We start from the raw sequence: 15720 nt of genomic DNA on the forward strand, positions 1-15720 counted from the left end.
TCAATAGAAGTATACAATCAAATTAGGGCCAATGAGAATTCTACTGGTATTGCCTCCATAGTAAAATGCATTCAGTGAAAAAGAAATAAACCTGTTTGACATCTCTTATTTCTTTTTATTATGTGTCATCTGATATTGCAGCAAAAACAAAAAAAAAGACAACAGATAGCCAAGTCTCTTTAATAAATTGCAGTCTGACTTTATTAACCATATTGAGTAGATATAAAAGATATCTAGTAATTTCTTTAAATAAAAAGAAACTGAGGTTTAGAAAATTCTTCATAATTACACCATCAGAAACTTTGCCAATACTTTAATCCAAAGCAGATAAAATGGTATGGTTTTAAGTTCATTGTATGTTTTTACTGTTCAGTCTTGCAAGATGTGTTTATTTTCACGGTATTCAGGAGAGTGCACAACTTCGTTATAATAATTTTATAGCTCAAACCATATTTCACGTCTGAGCCTTTTTTCATGAATAGTTATAATATCCATTTATTTACTTCAGTGACTGTGTTTATAGAGAGAAGGGGACAGCAGAGATATTAAAGATTCACCCTCCTCCACCTGCAAGAGTGGCTGTGGATGACTTCTCCTGTGCTCTCTTCCCTTGGATGTACATATGCCAGTCTGCCATCACTGGCAGTTCTGGTCTCTTGGGCAGTTAGTTCAGAGGGATGTCAGGGATGTTTTCGTTCTGCAAAGTTGTTAAAAGAACACTGCAGTAGTCAGCCATCTACACCTGTATCTCAGTCGGGTTCCTGACTGACAGCCCAGAGACAACACGTCACTGGGAGTAGCTCTGCTGAAGTCAGAAGGCTTTGGTCAAGTGTTTAGTGAGGGGATAGCAAGAAAAAAAAATGTCTTCCTTCTAACTTTGGGTGAAGAAAGCAGGTTACTAGGTCATGCCAGTAAGCTATCTGATAGGAATTGCTCTTTCATGCTTTCTGGACTTCCATGCATCTTCTCATCCAGGGGACATGCACAATTCATCAACAGCTGAAAGAAATGGTAGCAAAACATAACAAACAAAACAGCTAAGATGTTGAAGTGTAAATTAGGCTCTAGCAAAGTAATAACCAAAAAAATAAGAATATAACAACATAATAGCAGAGGCAATCATTCCGTGTCATTAATCATGGCTGTAGTTTTAACTATTAATGAACCCAAATCTGTTAATTCAGACTCTACTTCTTAAAAAGGGTGATAGATAAAATCACTTTTCAGCTGTAACTCATTGCTTGGTCTGGGGAGGTCTCTCAGTCTACATTTTGGTTGCTCCTCTTTCTTGTCAGTGTCATTAGATGCAGCTGATGGCTTCTTTCTGAGATTGCAGGGTGGACTCGGTGAGATAGCAGTAACCAATGAACCCCATGTCAGGGTTCCTGGACTTCTAGCTGGTAGCTGACAAACACGTACCAGTTTGCCAGGGCTTGGCTTATAAGTGTGGTGTTAGAGGAGGAAAGAGAAAAAGAAAAGAAAGGAAAATGAAAGTGGCTGTGAAAATCTGAGCTATGGAAAAACTTCCCATCACGCAGAGGAAGAGGAGGGGCTGTGGATCTTTGAGAATTGCCCATACAGTTTGCAGCAGAGCTGAGTTATCTTGGGGGTTTGATGGCCAAACAAACTGCCCCGTTTTGGGAGAGACGAAGTAGCTCCTGAGGCATCATACATCTGTGGCATTGGCTCTTTGTGTGTGAGGAGCAGACTTAGGTAAGTAGGGGGTCTACCTTAGGCTAAAACATTTTTTGTGATAAATGACACAAGAACACAGGGAAAGAAAAGGACAACACTACACAGACAGCCCTGTTCTCCACACATATCAAGATCTGAACATTGGTAGATCCAAAAAAAAAAAAAAAAAGAAAACAGCCCCCCAATCCCACCCCATTGCCTGCTATAGGTAAACAAGTTTTGTATTTGTGGTTAGAGACCCTTCTAGCTTATAATTTGATGGGCATTGTGTAGGTCTCTTGAAGCAGAACTCTCATTTCAGAGTGAGCCTTTATAGTTGTGAAGAATATGAAAATCTGAAGGAAAATCGTGAGCTGAAGGCAAACTTCCTAACTCTCCCGAGAACTGAAACAATTCAAGTGAAAGGTGTCAAGTGCTACATCCATCTCAATATGTCAGAACTGAATCCTAAAAAATGAACATTTAGATCTCTGTAACTATTTCTAAGCCAACCACTTTAATGGGAAAGTCCCTTTTGCCTCCAGGCAAAAATTTCCCAGATATTAAAACCTCCATTTCCTTCCCTAAACAACTGCTCCAGTTCAGCCGTGAAATATTAAAACAGAGATCTGCAGGGAGCTGCCTGTCAAAAATGTGGGAACAGAGCAAAGCGGGAGTAATTGAAGAGGGATGCTGTGCCGTGAGCAGAACAGCCTGGGCAACGAGCACTGCCGTGTGCCTCTGTCAGCCAAGGACAGTTGGTGGATGCTGTTAGGGTGCCCGTTCCTGCTGCAATCCTCTGAATTTACTGCATGGGCTTTGTGCACAGCTCCTGATTTTTATCTTCTTGACAAGCTGGCTGTGTCAGGCATATTCCTAGGGAAAGACACATGAAGGTTTGAGTGTTTATACAAATTATGACTAATTTTTCCAAAGTAATTTTGGTGCTTATATATTTTCCTCCCTCATAAATAAACAATAAAATTGTTGTTATCATTCATGCTGTTTCCTCCATAAAATGAACAGATGAAGCAGGATCTGAGCATCAACACTAAAATCTAATGTACTACAGTATTATCCTGAGAAAGCACAGCAAACTACAGAAACTTTTCAGTACCCGACCCCTCAGACTTCATTCACAGGGGCAATCCCTTCTCACAAGAGAAATACAGTTGGCCAAAAAAAGGAAGCAAGTTTAACACCAATATTTGCAACTTCTTAAAGTTTTGTTTGTTTGTTTGTTTTTAAACATAAAAAATGCTGTATTGGTGTTTTCAAAGTTACTACTTCAGAAAATGAAACAAAGCAAAAATGTAAGGGGCTTTTCAATACAGGTTTATTTTTGTAACTCTGTTCTGCTGATGTTTTCTTGATTTATGCTGTAACTTTGATATAAATGTTGCAGTGTGGAGTCAGTACAGTACAGGACAAGTGATCAACCTAGAGCTATTTTAGCATATTTTTTTGCACTGTGAAATGTGACAGCAGCTTAGATATCTGGGTCCTGAAAATGTTTTCTGAATGTCTCTGTGTTCTTTCATATTTTAATAGTTGATATGCTATTTAGTATTTTCTTAAGAAAATTGTCTCAACACTCTGTATTCTATTAGAATATTTCTAAGCCTCTCATAACATTGTGAAACACAAGAGGGCACTTTAGTCCATTTATTCAGGCTGATGTCTAGGAGAATCCACTATTCTGACCATTTAAACAGTTAAAACTGTTAATCGGTAAATAGCTTTTTTTTTTTTTTTTTTTTTTTTTAGCACTTTTCTTTTGTGCCCAACAGAATGAAACCACAGAGAATTTTTAAGACCACCAGAGGTGGTCAGCAAGGCAAGGTAATGACAGCAGACAGAACTGAGGAGAAAATGCCTGCTGTGTCTTGGGAATGGAAGTTACTGCTTGTTAAACAACTGTTAGGTGATCACACCTATTTGAGCTGTGGTCTGAAACGCTGTCATTAAGTAAGAGTCCTTGTGGGCAACATCTAAGGGAAAAAAAAAAAAGAGAAAAGGAACAAAAACAACAACCAATGAAACAAAAAACAAATGAAAAACCTTAAAAAAGATTTTAGAAAATGATGTTGTTGATTAGGTGACTTTCTTCCCTTTAGGTTGAAATTTAACTGGGAGCACTAAATTTCTAGAAATGTGAGCACATGAAGTATAAAATCAAGGCCATTTTTAGAACCTTTATTTTGTAACTTTCCACAGGCACAGAGTTGCATTTGGAGGTCCAGCAGCGGTCGTTCTGCAATGGAAGCTCTCCTTACTTTTTGAGTTGGACAAAGACTACGAAAAAGAGGTTATTCAGCCTATTCTGGTAAGTACAGCTATATTCAGCTGCAGAACATCTGCTATACCCTTCATCTGATGCTTAAGCTTAAAAAGAAAATTCCTGGGAGAGGGTGCAAGGGTAATGGCAATCAACTATTGCCTCAAGCTTCAAAATTTTCATTTTCCTGCCTGTAATTGGATACTGTCAGCAGCACCGCACAACCAGAAAATTTCTTTAACCTCCAAGCAAGTTTTATATAACTGTCGTTCTCCATGGCAGTGGATTTCACGTCTTTTCACTTTTTCTCTTTCTCATCCCCATTTTCAGCCTTTATTATTTTGGAACAGAAGGGGTTGATCCAGGCTCCCTTAGGTTCAGTTGTTCTTCATTTTATTTCTATATTGCCACGAACATTTTGCTGAGAGAGATATTCCCAACGTCCAATTCTTTCCCTGTTGCACTACAGAGACATACTTTTTAGGCTAGTAGTAGGGCAGACTCATCTCAAGAATTTAGTCGTATAGCTACGTACCACAACATACTGCATGCTTGGTAAGGCAATGTTAATGAAGGGTGATGCCCTCCAACCCCTATAGCTCTGTGCTCCTGATTCCCATGGCCTGGGCATTTCTGTCTGGATGACAGCACTCTCTTTGCAGATGTATTACTCTTCCTGATTTGCTTAGGTTTATTGATGCGGAAACACAGAGCATCTGTAGGAGAATTTCACCATATTCTGGCTGCTCCTCAAGACCTACCATGCTGCAGAAGGATTCTTTTGAGACCTAGAAAGGAAGACAATTTGACAGTAGTTCAAAGGAACTGGAGGCTAAACTGCACAGCATGCAGATAGGAGTGCCTCTGATCAGTTCTCATTGGCACTGGTAGTTGCACAGCAATGCTTACTGTAAAGAGTGAACAGATTTGGTGTATAGCATATGCTTTTACTGGTTCAGACTTCCTGAAAATCCACTTACCCAATTTATTGGACAGTGTGTGTGATGTATCTTATATATTATTTTATAAAGGTTGCCAGTTCAATTTCTAGTGTCTGCTGGTTTAATATACACTATATATCATGGCAGCAATATGACATGTAGCATACATGATTGAAGAATTCCTTGGATATTAAGGAGTGCATAATTAAGAGAGTTTGCCTTAATTACGGACTACAGAGCTACACTAGCAAGACAAGCAGAGTCCTGCACCTGGGAAGGAACAACCCCCGGTGCCAGGACATGCTGGGGGCCACCCAGCTGGAAAACAGCTCTGCAGAAAAGGACCTGGTGGACACTGAGTTGACCGTGAGTCAGCAATGTGCCCTTGCTGTTAAGAAAGCTAATGGCACTCTTGGCTGCATCAGGCACCAGCAGGTTAAGAGAGGTGATCCTTCTTCTGTACTTAGCATTGGTGAGGCTGCAGCTGGAGTACTGGGTCCAGTTTTGGGTTTCCCCAGTATAGACGAGACCTAGACATATTAGAAAGAGTCCAACGGAGGGCCACCAAGGTGATCAAGGGACTGGAGCACCTCTCCTGTGAGAAGAGGCTGAGAGCTGTGGGACTATTCAGCCTGGAGAAAAGGAAACTCAGGGGAAATCTCATCAGTGTGTGTAACCACCTGAAGGGAGGGTGCAAAGAAGATGGAACCAGGATCTTTTCAGTGGTGTCCAGTGACAGGACAAGAGGCAATCGGCAAAAACTGGAGCACAGGAGGCTCCACCTGGACACTGCTTTACCATGCAGGTAAAGAAGGCATGGTAAACCTGTGCAACTGGCACAGGTTGCCTACAGAAGTTCTCAAGTTTCTCTCCTTGCAGATCTGCAAAAGCCATCTGGATGTGGTCCTGGGCAACCTGCTCTGGGTGTCCCTGCTTGAGGAGGGGGCTTAGACAAGTCGACCTTCAGAGGTCCCTGCCAGCCTCAATCATTCTGTGATTCTGTGATTTTGTGAAACCAAAATAAAAGGAGTTAATTTATTCCTAATTGCAAGCAAATCTAAATATAGTCATACACACAAGGCATCAAGAATGTGTTTTTTAGATAAAAGATCAGAGATGAACTTGGAATCTTAAACTTTATAACACTTATCCATCTCTATATATGTAATTATAAACACCTGTAGAAAAGATGTTACGTGACAAAGTCCTAAATTTCTTAGACACAATACTGACCTGAGAAATTCTTTTAAGCCTGTGAGTTTCAGCTTAGTTTTATTTATATTGTTCAGGAAGCTGGCAAAACAAAGTATATAATGGAACCCCACTAAGATGATAAATTCACATGTAGGAAGGAATAAATTTTAAACCTGTACTACTGAAATTGATTAAATCATTTTTGTACCTAACCCAGAGAGTGCCGATGGTACATAGGCTGTTTTCTGAAGCATGCTGTGCTTGGCTGAGAGTATTTTATTAATGCTAGTAAGCAACGTGGAGCTGAGTTGCCAAAGGCCAGACTGAAATACAGGCATGACTGTTAGCTTTGAAATTGCAGGCAGGGTGGTGTATATTACTATGACACATTTCTTAGTGTTCAGTTAAGATAAATACTAGCAAGCATACAAAAATATTGCTGAGCTATTGTATATAAAAATGTACTAATATACACCGTATGTATATTTTGGAGAGACATAAAGTATGCTGATGTATATACATGGTACATATAATATTTTAGCTATAATGTCATTGTGCTATTTTGGATTCAGACAAAAAAAAATTCAAAAGAGTTCCTCTGTGTGTTAATGACCTTTGTAACAGAACACATTTTTTTGATTTACAGATCACAGATTACAGGTCTCTGCACAGCTATAGGGGAGTAAGAGAAGATGTGAATCTAGAAAGATACTGTCATAGCAGGTTGTATGGATGTATTGTATTAACAGCACACGTGACTGAATGCATTCGCATTCTCATGCTGGTGTAGGAATGGATGGTATTTATTAGTTATCATAATTTGTTTAATTTATGTTGCAAAATATAAGACAAAAGATTAAATGGAAAAAAAAGCTAATCTTAGTTCATTATGAAAGTGTATATATGAGGAGTTTATGAGTGGAGATATAACTTAAGTAACTAGTAAAAGTTTCATATTTATGTAAAGCCTATTTACCGTATTCCTTTGAGAATTGTATGGGATTGCTTTTGTCCATCCTTTATAAGATAGAGTTCCCATTCTTTCAACCCATTAATGCTTTGAGACAGAGTTATGAGGGATTTGCAGGCGATCAAAGAAATGTGTACTGATGCCTGTACTTGCTGTCCACGCATAATGGCTTCTGCTCTGCTGTGAATCTGCTTAAAAATCAGCAGAACTTTTTCTGGACTTTCTCTGTCCTACACTCAGACTGCATTTCCCAGAGTATTTGTGAGAGTGCACAGATTGGAATTTAAGGTCTTTATACTGTTTGCATTGCTGCACTTACAAAGTTATACAGTTGTACAGAGGACGTGCTATAGATATCCCTGTTTTGTCATGTGCTTATCTCTATCTTGCTCTTGCTTGCCCTTTCCAGTAGTCACGATCCTACAGGTTCACTAAGGAGATACTTGCTGAAATTTGAGAGAAAGCTGGAGAGCAGCAGAAAGGCCAGGAGGTAGCAGGGATGACAACTGAGAAAATATGATTTATTTCTCTGACTCCGTTACCAGCTAGCTGTGTAACCTTGAGAAGGCTGTTTTTATCATTTGTTACCTGTAAAAAATAAAAAAATAAATAAATTTGAAAAGGACTGAAGAATTGCTGGCTCAAGCAATGAGATAGTGTGAGCCCTTGTGCAGATGCGAAGTAATATTCCTTGTTATCACCAAACACTTTGGGCAGCAGAAGATGCCCCTGTCAGCCACTGGAAGTCAGGGGAGGTCTGACAGGCCCAGAGCACAGCTCATACTGGTTATCTGCAGCCTGCAGCATCTGTGTCAGAGGGGGCCCCCATGGCCATGACCCATTGGCCCTAGCACTGGATCCCTTGCTGCAAAGAGATGGAGCAGCAGGCTGGCAGTGTGAGGGGTTCTGCACTTCATTACATTAAGAGTCACTGCCAGAAATTAGCAGGATTAAAAGCAAACACTTCCATGTGTATTGATATTCAAACAGCTATGTCACACAAGATCTGAGAATTACCTTACTTGACAGTCGTGTCAGAGGTAACAGCTGAGGGTTTTTGTGGATGTCTTCTTCCCTTGCCTTACTAGTTAAGACAAGAACCTCTACAAACTGCAGTAGCACAGCTTTTTGTTGCTCCATAGCACTTTTACCCTAAGGTCCTTGAGCACTGATGAATATTAAGTTTCTCCTCTACTCCCTACAAGGTTTAACACTGGTAGACAGCTCAGCACCACCATGCTGCTCTCTTATTTCCCCTTTTCAGAAGGACAAGGGGGAGAAAATACAATGAGAAAAGTATCATGAGTTGAGATAGGCACAGGGAGATCACTCAGCAATTACTGTCATGGGTAAAACAAAATCAGCATAAGGGAGATAAATGCAATTTGTTGCTATTGATGACAGACTAGAACAGTGAGAACTAAATGCAAACTAAAAACACCTCTCCCTCCCATCTACTCTGTTCTACCTCCTCCCCCCAGGCAGCGCAGGGGAACAGGGAATGGGAGCTGCGGTCAGTCCCTGATGCTTCGTCTCCGCTCCTTCACGGTCCCTCTCTGCCCCTGCTCCACGCGGGGTCCCTCCCACGGGATGCCTCCTTCCCGAACTGAGCCTGAGGGGGCTGCCCACAGGCAGCAGCTCTTCAAGAACAGCTCCCACATGGCTCCGTACCACGGGGTCCATCCATCCCCCAGGAGCAAACTGCTCCAGCACGGGTCCCCCCCGGGTGGGCGGCAGCTCCCCCCAGACCCCCTGCTCCTGCGTGGGCTCCTCTCCACGGGCTGCAGCTCCGGCCCGGGGCCTGCTCCTGCGGGGGCTCTCCATGGGCCGCAGCCTCCTCCAGGCCACATCCACCTGCTCCACCGGGGGCTCCTCCACGGGGGGGCTGCAGCGTGGAGATCTGCTCCGTGTGGGACCCATGGGCTACATGCAAACTTTTTGCAGGGTGGTTTCTCTCTACATTCTCTCACTCCTCTCTCCCAGCTCTCCCAGAGGCCCGAACAGTGTCACTCACTGACTTGGCTCTGGCCAGCGGCGGGTCCCTTTTGGAGCAGCTGGAGCTGGCTCTGATCTGACATGAGGCAGCTGCTGGGCTCTTTTACCAAAACCTTGCTATATAAGCGCAATACAGAGGGAGGTGCATGGAGTTGTATCCCTGTATGTTAAAAGCATAACAAACTGGGCCAACCCCAGCCCCACGGAGGGGCAGACATGTTATTCAGGTCACTTGTCTCCTCCTTTCCTCTCAGCAGTGCCCTGAGGAGGCCCACAGTTCATCAGTGCCCTGTGTCCCAGGACATCGGTTTGGGGAATGGAAAGCAGACCCGCACTGCTGCAGAGCTAACAAGGGTTTCGGCCCTGCCATGCCTTCAGACAAAGCTTGGTGGTCATTAGGTGGGCACCATGACTGGGTGCCCCTGTGCTGTGCCTCCTTTGGTGTCAGCATGGTAGCAGGAGAGCTTTCCTTCCTCTAGAAAATAGCCATACTCATAGTGGTTTGGCACATTTGTGTAGGATTCTCTAAGATTGAGTTTGGATGGTAAAATAAGCTGGCACTACCATTAGCTTCCAGCTAACAAAATCAAAGTTCTCATAAATTATCTTCTCTTTAGTGAGGCTCCATGAATGAATTCAAACACCAGTACATTTGAGCTACACTTTTTCTAGACCAAGAGGAGGAACTGGAAAAACAAACAAACAAACAAAAACAGTAAAGGCTATGCTGTGTACTCCAGGGAAGCCATACAGAGTCTTTGCCCATTGGGCCTGACCTGCCTCCTGGAGCTTAGTGTGTTGGTTTGCGTGATGCAGCCCCTCCACCAGCACCCATGACAATGTGACCTGGGTGCTTGGCAGGCTGTGGGTAGGGCAAGGATCACTCAATGTTATTTTGCTAGTTAATGAGATGTTAATGAGGTCTTTCAACATGGATCTTCCCTCTGTCTCAAGAAAAACAAACAAACGAAGAACAACAACAAAACCAAAACAGCATGGACCTTTGGTTAGCAAATATCTGTCTCTGTGAAGAATTCCCAAAGGCTTGGGGCATATTGCACAGGGAGAATGAAGTGTGCAAACCACCTTGCAGTCATTTTGGCATTTGAGGAGGCATTATTAAATACTATCTATTAAATCAGATAATCAAATGGTCAGGGCATCAAAATCATATGCCAAATGTGAAGCTGTCTCATGTTTCTAGAGAGGATTAGTTTTCCAAAGACATAAGGGCCATGTAAGTACCTCTAGTTCACAGTGTTGGAGAAGTGAAAGTCTAACTTTTCACAGTGTCAGTCAGAAATTCAAAATAAAATGACATTTCCCTTCTGTTCTTCGGCTGCAGTTTCTCCCATATAATCTCCCTGATCTCTCTCTATTTCCATGTCCCTGGTGGTAGGTAGCTTGCATATAGAACAACATTTTGTATACTTCAGCAATCATTTTTACAAAGCACTACTGAGAAGGAATTTAGTACTAAATGGGCATGACAGTTTTTCCTGGAACAGCTAGAGACTTTTGCTGGTTATCAACTCCACATGTGCCCTGTGTTGCTGCCAGCTGGTTTCGGCAGCAGTTCAAAGGTGTACTGTCAGTAGGACCAGATGGGGGTCCAGAGACCTCTGTCTGTGCTTTGCTAATGCTGACAAGAATAGCTGGTGGAGAGGGGAGGTTCTGTGCTTTATTGCTATGCTAATGGTTAGGTTTTTTTGTTGTTATTTTGTTTTGTTTTTAAGAGAAAAGTGTTCTGAGCAATATATTTGTTGAAATTTATTTGCTGATAGACAGGACTAGAAATGGACTTGTTTTTTTGGCAGTGTGATAGCTGGGCACTTGTAAGTAAAGGAAAGCTTTTCCACCTGATGGTGAGATGCCTTGTTTCAAAGGGCACACCACCGAGCAATGTGAATGGTTGTGCTCAGGCAATAAAATAAGCTCTTGCTTGAATAATCGGAATCCTGTTCAGCTTGAACAGAATGGACAAAGAAGGTATAGAAACCGAGATTGCAGAACTGAATGGCCAGTGACTGAAACAAGAGTTGACGAGATGTGTAAGTATGACTTTAATGCAGAAGCACTGCTTTGTAGCTCAGCTGGGGCACATACACTTCAAATGGAGTACCCAAAGGAAAACATGAGATGTGGGCTGTAAGAGTGCAGGTACTGACGCTTCAGGACTCCTGGACTGCTGTACACTCAAATTTCTAATCAGAAGGACTACTGTTGATTTTTCTAGATGTGATTAACATCTAGCACTAACTAGGTCCAAAGGAATCTTCTTAGCTGGTTGTTACAGTAGTGCTTTTCCTTACAGATTAACGCCCTCCATAAACAAACTAGATTACTATAGGTTCTAAAATGATAAGGGAATATGGGGTTCCTGGTATTAGCTCTTTCTTCATCTTCTTGAGCTTTGGTTAATTAAGGTTACCCATAACATTTTGTAGTTCTGATATGTCACCAATGTTCTTGGAGCCATCTGTGGTTCTTCTGGGTCTCTTCTGCTGGAATTGTGGCACTGTTCAGTGCCAATGGTGAGGGGCATTTCAAAGGCTCACCCTGTAATGACATGGGTCCAATAATAAGGAGCCCTACAACCCTGTTTTTAATCACTGCTTGGTGACTTAGAACACAAATTGAAAAGATAATGGTGGACTTATTTGTAACAGTATTCATAACAGTAATTAAGTACTTAATCTTTTATTCAGCAGTGGTATTCTGAGGCAGTTGCAGCCTTGATCTGGCTCCAAGCCAGAAGGGGCATATTGTCTGTCCAGAGACCCTAGTAGCATTTTTTAATAGTATTTGCAGATAAACTATTTCTATAAAGATACTTAGTTCTTATAGCATAGTTATCAACATAATAGTTCAATGGAAACAAAACAAAACAAACAAAAAAACCAACTAATTAAAGTAATCACGCCAGTAAAGTTTCAAGGCAGGCTGAGGTGTGGAGACTATGTTATGTACAATGGAAAATACTAGTAATGCTGTGCTACTAATGGTTTGTAGCTGGATACCTGCATCTGTTTTCCTTCCAGTTCAAGGGCAGTTAAATACAAGGAACTTGCTTTTAATGCAAACATGTATTTTTCATTATGTACTGTCGTTATTGTTCTTACTTTGGAGAATAATTGACAGGTGCATTCATTGCAGTTGATGCAAGATAATGCAAAAATAAAAGATTAACAACAAGAAAGAAAAAAGAAAGTCAAAATAAAAGAGGAATTTTGGCATCAGATTCACGCATATCTTCAAAGATTGTTCATTATGAGGACGTGCCATTATACCAAATATCATTTCTGATACATGATAGCCTTTCTTGGAGGTTTGATAAATTCTTTCATTTGCATCATTATGATCCAGTAAAATGGAGAAAGAATCAAGCAGTCAACATACGTATTATTAGAGAAGTTTTTAAAAAAGGCTATAAATAAGTAAATAAATAAATAAATAAAAAGCACAGCATTCCTTTGACCAGATGCCCAAACAATAACTTAAGCAAATTGGTTGTTTTACACTGTCATGAAATCAAGGCCAAAGTTATTATTGTCTGTGGGATAGTCTACTAGGCAACAAGTGCAAGATAACAAAAGCAGGACAAGGGAAGTAATTCAAAAGGTCAGACTTACATTCCGGGATACTTCATCAATTCATATTTTTAAAGTTGGAAATGTAACTTAAAATTCACAAAGACAAAAGTACTCTGCAAACTGAAGTAGGTTTCCCTCCCTTCTGTGCACAGTATGGGGAAGAGGGATCAATCCTACCTGATGATTCCAAACTGCTTTGAGATTTCAGGTTGCTGAGAATTCTGCTTTCTAATTCCTTTCTTTTAAATATTGGAAACGATACTACTTTTAGAGAAAAGAAAAAGACATCAGTGAAAGAATACCTTAGTTTATGGAACTGTATTTTCCTGTGCACCACAATTCCAGAGTCTAGAGTTAGTCAAAAATCATTGCTTACCTACTGTTCTATATATTTTAGAAAGTGTACCCCATCTGTTGAATGCCCTGATTTCTGATCTGATTAAATTTTAGATGCTGAATTTTTCCAGTCTGATAATGGCAACAGTCCTTGTGATTTGTCTGTACCTGCATGTAGGACTACTGAGACAAGACAAAAGAGAAGTATTTGATTAAAAGGAAAATTGTAGTGCTAGAAGTTGACTGAAAACTCTGCTTGGAAAGAATATGTGGAGAGAATTTTTAGTCATTTTTCTGAGTATCTTATTACATTACACAGGGGAAAAATAATGTTGGAAAAACTTTGACCTGGAGATAAGTGTAATGATGCTCAGCAAGGACTTCTGAGCAAGTAGGAGTGGCATGGTGCTTGATCTGTGTTTTGCCATGTTTAATTTTGTCTCTTTTACTAAAGAAAATCAAACTAGGAGGGGTAATTCAGAATCCCTAAAATCAGCAGGTACTGGTATTTAGAGGAAAACTGGGAGCTCACATGATGCACAGTTTGCGTGTCACTTGCTCATTAGCAATGTATTGAAATATACCATTGTGATATTTATTATTATTATTATTTTCTGTAACCACAGCTATTTTATCTATATTTCTGTATTTTGAGAACTCTCTTGGGGTGTGGTAAAAGGTGAATATATATGTTGGTCGGCAATGTAATTACATATGAGCAAACTGATAGGTGGAGTCCACAAATTATTGGAGAGGGAAAAGGGAATAGAGACTACGTATAGAGAGGACTCAGAATGCAAACTTTGAGAAGTTGAAAGGATGGTTTTGAAAAGTAAATCATTACTTCAGGTGATAGTTGGTCAGTTTGGGTGTGTTCTTCCTGCTTTATTTGTCAGAAATCCAAAATATAAACCAAATTATTTTAAAAATATATATTGTAGGTATTATTGGTGAAATGTCTGGAAACTTGTGACAGAAAACTGAATAAATGCAGACATGAATACCATTTATTTTCATGATCTGAAAAGATAAATCCAGTAAGTATTAAATGTGCTAAAGAATATAAACCTTTGTGTGTTGTAAATAGTGACTGAAAACTGACTGACAACTCCGTGGCTATTTTTAGAACATAATTTGTAACTGCAGTAATAGTGACATGACTGTCTGAATAAGAATGTATAAGATATCATACACATACCTAAAAATTGTGCTGAATACCTGCAGAATAAAATGTTGCTTTGTTAAGAACCTGTTGTGATTAGGTTTCGTGTAGAAGAACGAATATTTCAATGTTTTCAACAGGAGTATTTACTACATAATCATATATTACATCTGCCAAGGAATGATTCCGGAGACTTTCCTGTAAACCAAGAAAGAGCAGTATGAGGGCATGACACTACTGGGTCAGCCAGACCAGCCTTTACAGAGCCTGTTTCTTCCTTGCCAAAGCTCATCAGGACCCCGTAGTTCCAATGTCAGAGGTCAGACCAGAAGACTCGTCTAATCTCGCTAGTGTAAGGGCACAGAGATTTTAAAACATGAACAATAACTGCTAACAAAAGCATAATATTTGAAGTAACTTTCTGCCAGTGCAGCTGTGTGCTGAAACAAGTTTTCTTCATCACAATTTCATTCTCATGAAATTGCAGCCCAGTTATACTAATAGAGAAGACTGACACTTGTGTGGCTCCTGCAAGTGCTGAGTGTTGGGGAAATGTGCTTCTGGCAGAATGAAGACAATCCTAGACCTGTGATTTCAGTCTTCTAAGACCTTGACCTTTCTCATATGTTGGCTGAACATTTGCATGGCTCCAAGATTGGCAAGTTTGCTTATTATCTCTGTGAGATTTGTGACTGCAGAACAGAAATGGTCCTCTGTGATCTCCTTGGTCTGACATGACCTCTGTGTTAGTACCACACTAGGCACAAACTTATGCTTGCCATTTCTCTGAGGGAAAAAAAAAAAAACAGAAACAAAACAAAACAAAACAAAACACACAGACAGAACAAGATGCATATGTCCATGACTTTTCAACCATCCACTCTAGTAACTATTTTTGCTAATCTCTATGAGCAACTGTAGCAAGAAACGGGTATTCTATAATGACTGTTTCCTGACTCTACAGACTCTGGCAACCCTGTCCTGTAGCATCACTGATATATATTCTCAGACTTATGAAAAAAACTGATGTTCTGTATCTCTTATTACATCTGCTTTGGGGTCTGCTTCTGCTGGAATACTTGGGAGTCATGAAGACTGGCTGACTCATCTCCGCAGCTATGGTTGTAATTTTCCATTTATACAGGGCTTGTGCACAGAAAGTGCTGGAAAATTCCAATTGTCTGTCTCCTGAGCAAGGTCAAATCCTGACAGGATGCCACAGACAGAAACCATAATGCAAACCTAAGACACACAATCCATTGTGAGTCAGTTGTGCGCACATCACTGCTTCCAATCAAAACGCTCGGGGTCGATAAGCCTAATGACAATGGACTAAAGGCAGCCTAGGTAGTATCTGGCAGTTGCCATCAGTTTTTCTGTTTGTCACAAAATGAGCTGATAACATCTGTTTCAGAAAACTTTATCACCAAACTCTGGATCCCATTAAAATCTCATGTTATTATATAAAGGGCCATGCTCTGCTCTCTCTTTTGGCAATGATGAGCAAGTCTCACTCTCCAGCTGCATAGTCTTTTAGCAAATTGAGATCTCCTTCTAATTCATCTGAATATTCAGAC

The 15720-nt window shown here is 40.6% G+C and overlaps 1 long non-coding RNA gene across 2 annotated transcripts in view; it reads left to right on the plus strand.

The window, feature by feature from the left end:
- The first annotated feature begins 3327 nt into the window (after positions 1–3327).
- The window catches only part of LOC125180344 (uncharacterized), a 67043-nt gene continuing 54650 nt past the window's right edge, over positions 3328–15720 (plus strand). For both annotated transcript variants that reach the window (XR_007158813.2, XR_007158814.2), the window contains exon 1: positions 3328–4000. This is a non-coding gene — a long non-coding RNA (uncharacterized lncRNA). The remainder of the gene's footprint in view (positions 4001–15720) is intronic.

The sequence above is a fragment of the Anser cygnoides genome, chromosome Z, assembly GCF_040182565.1.
Source record: "Anser cygnoides isolate HZ-2024a breed goose chromosome Z, Taihu_goose_T2T_genome, whole genome shotgun sequence".
NCBI classification, from domain to species: domain Eukaryota; kingdom Metazoa; phylum Chordata; class Aves; order Anseriformes; family Anatidae; genus Anser; species Anser cygnoides.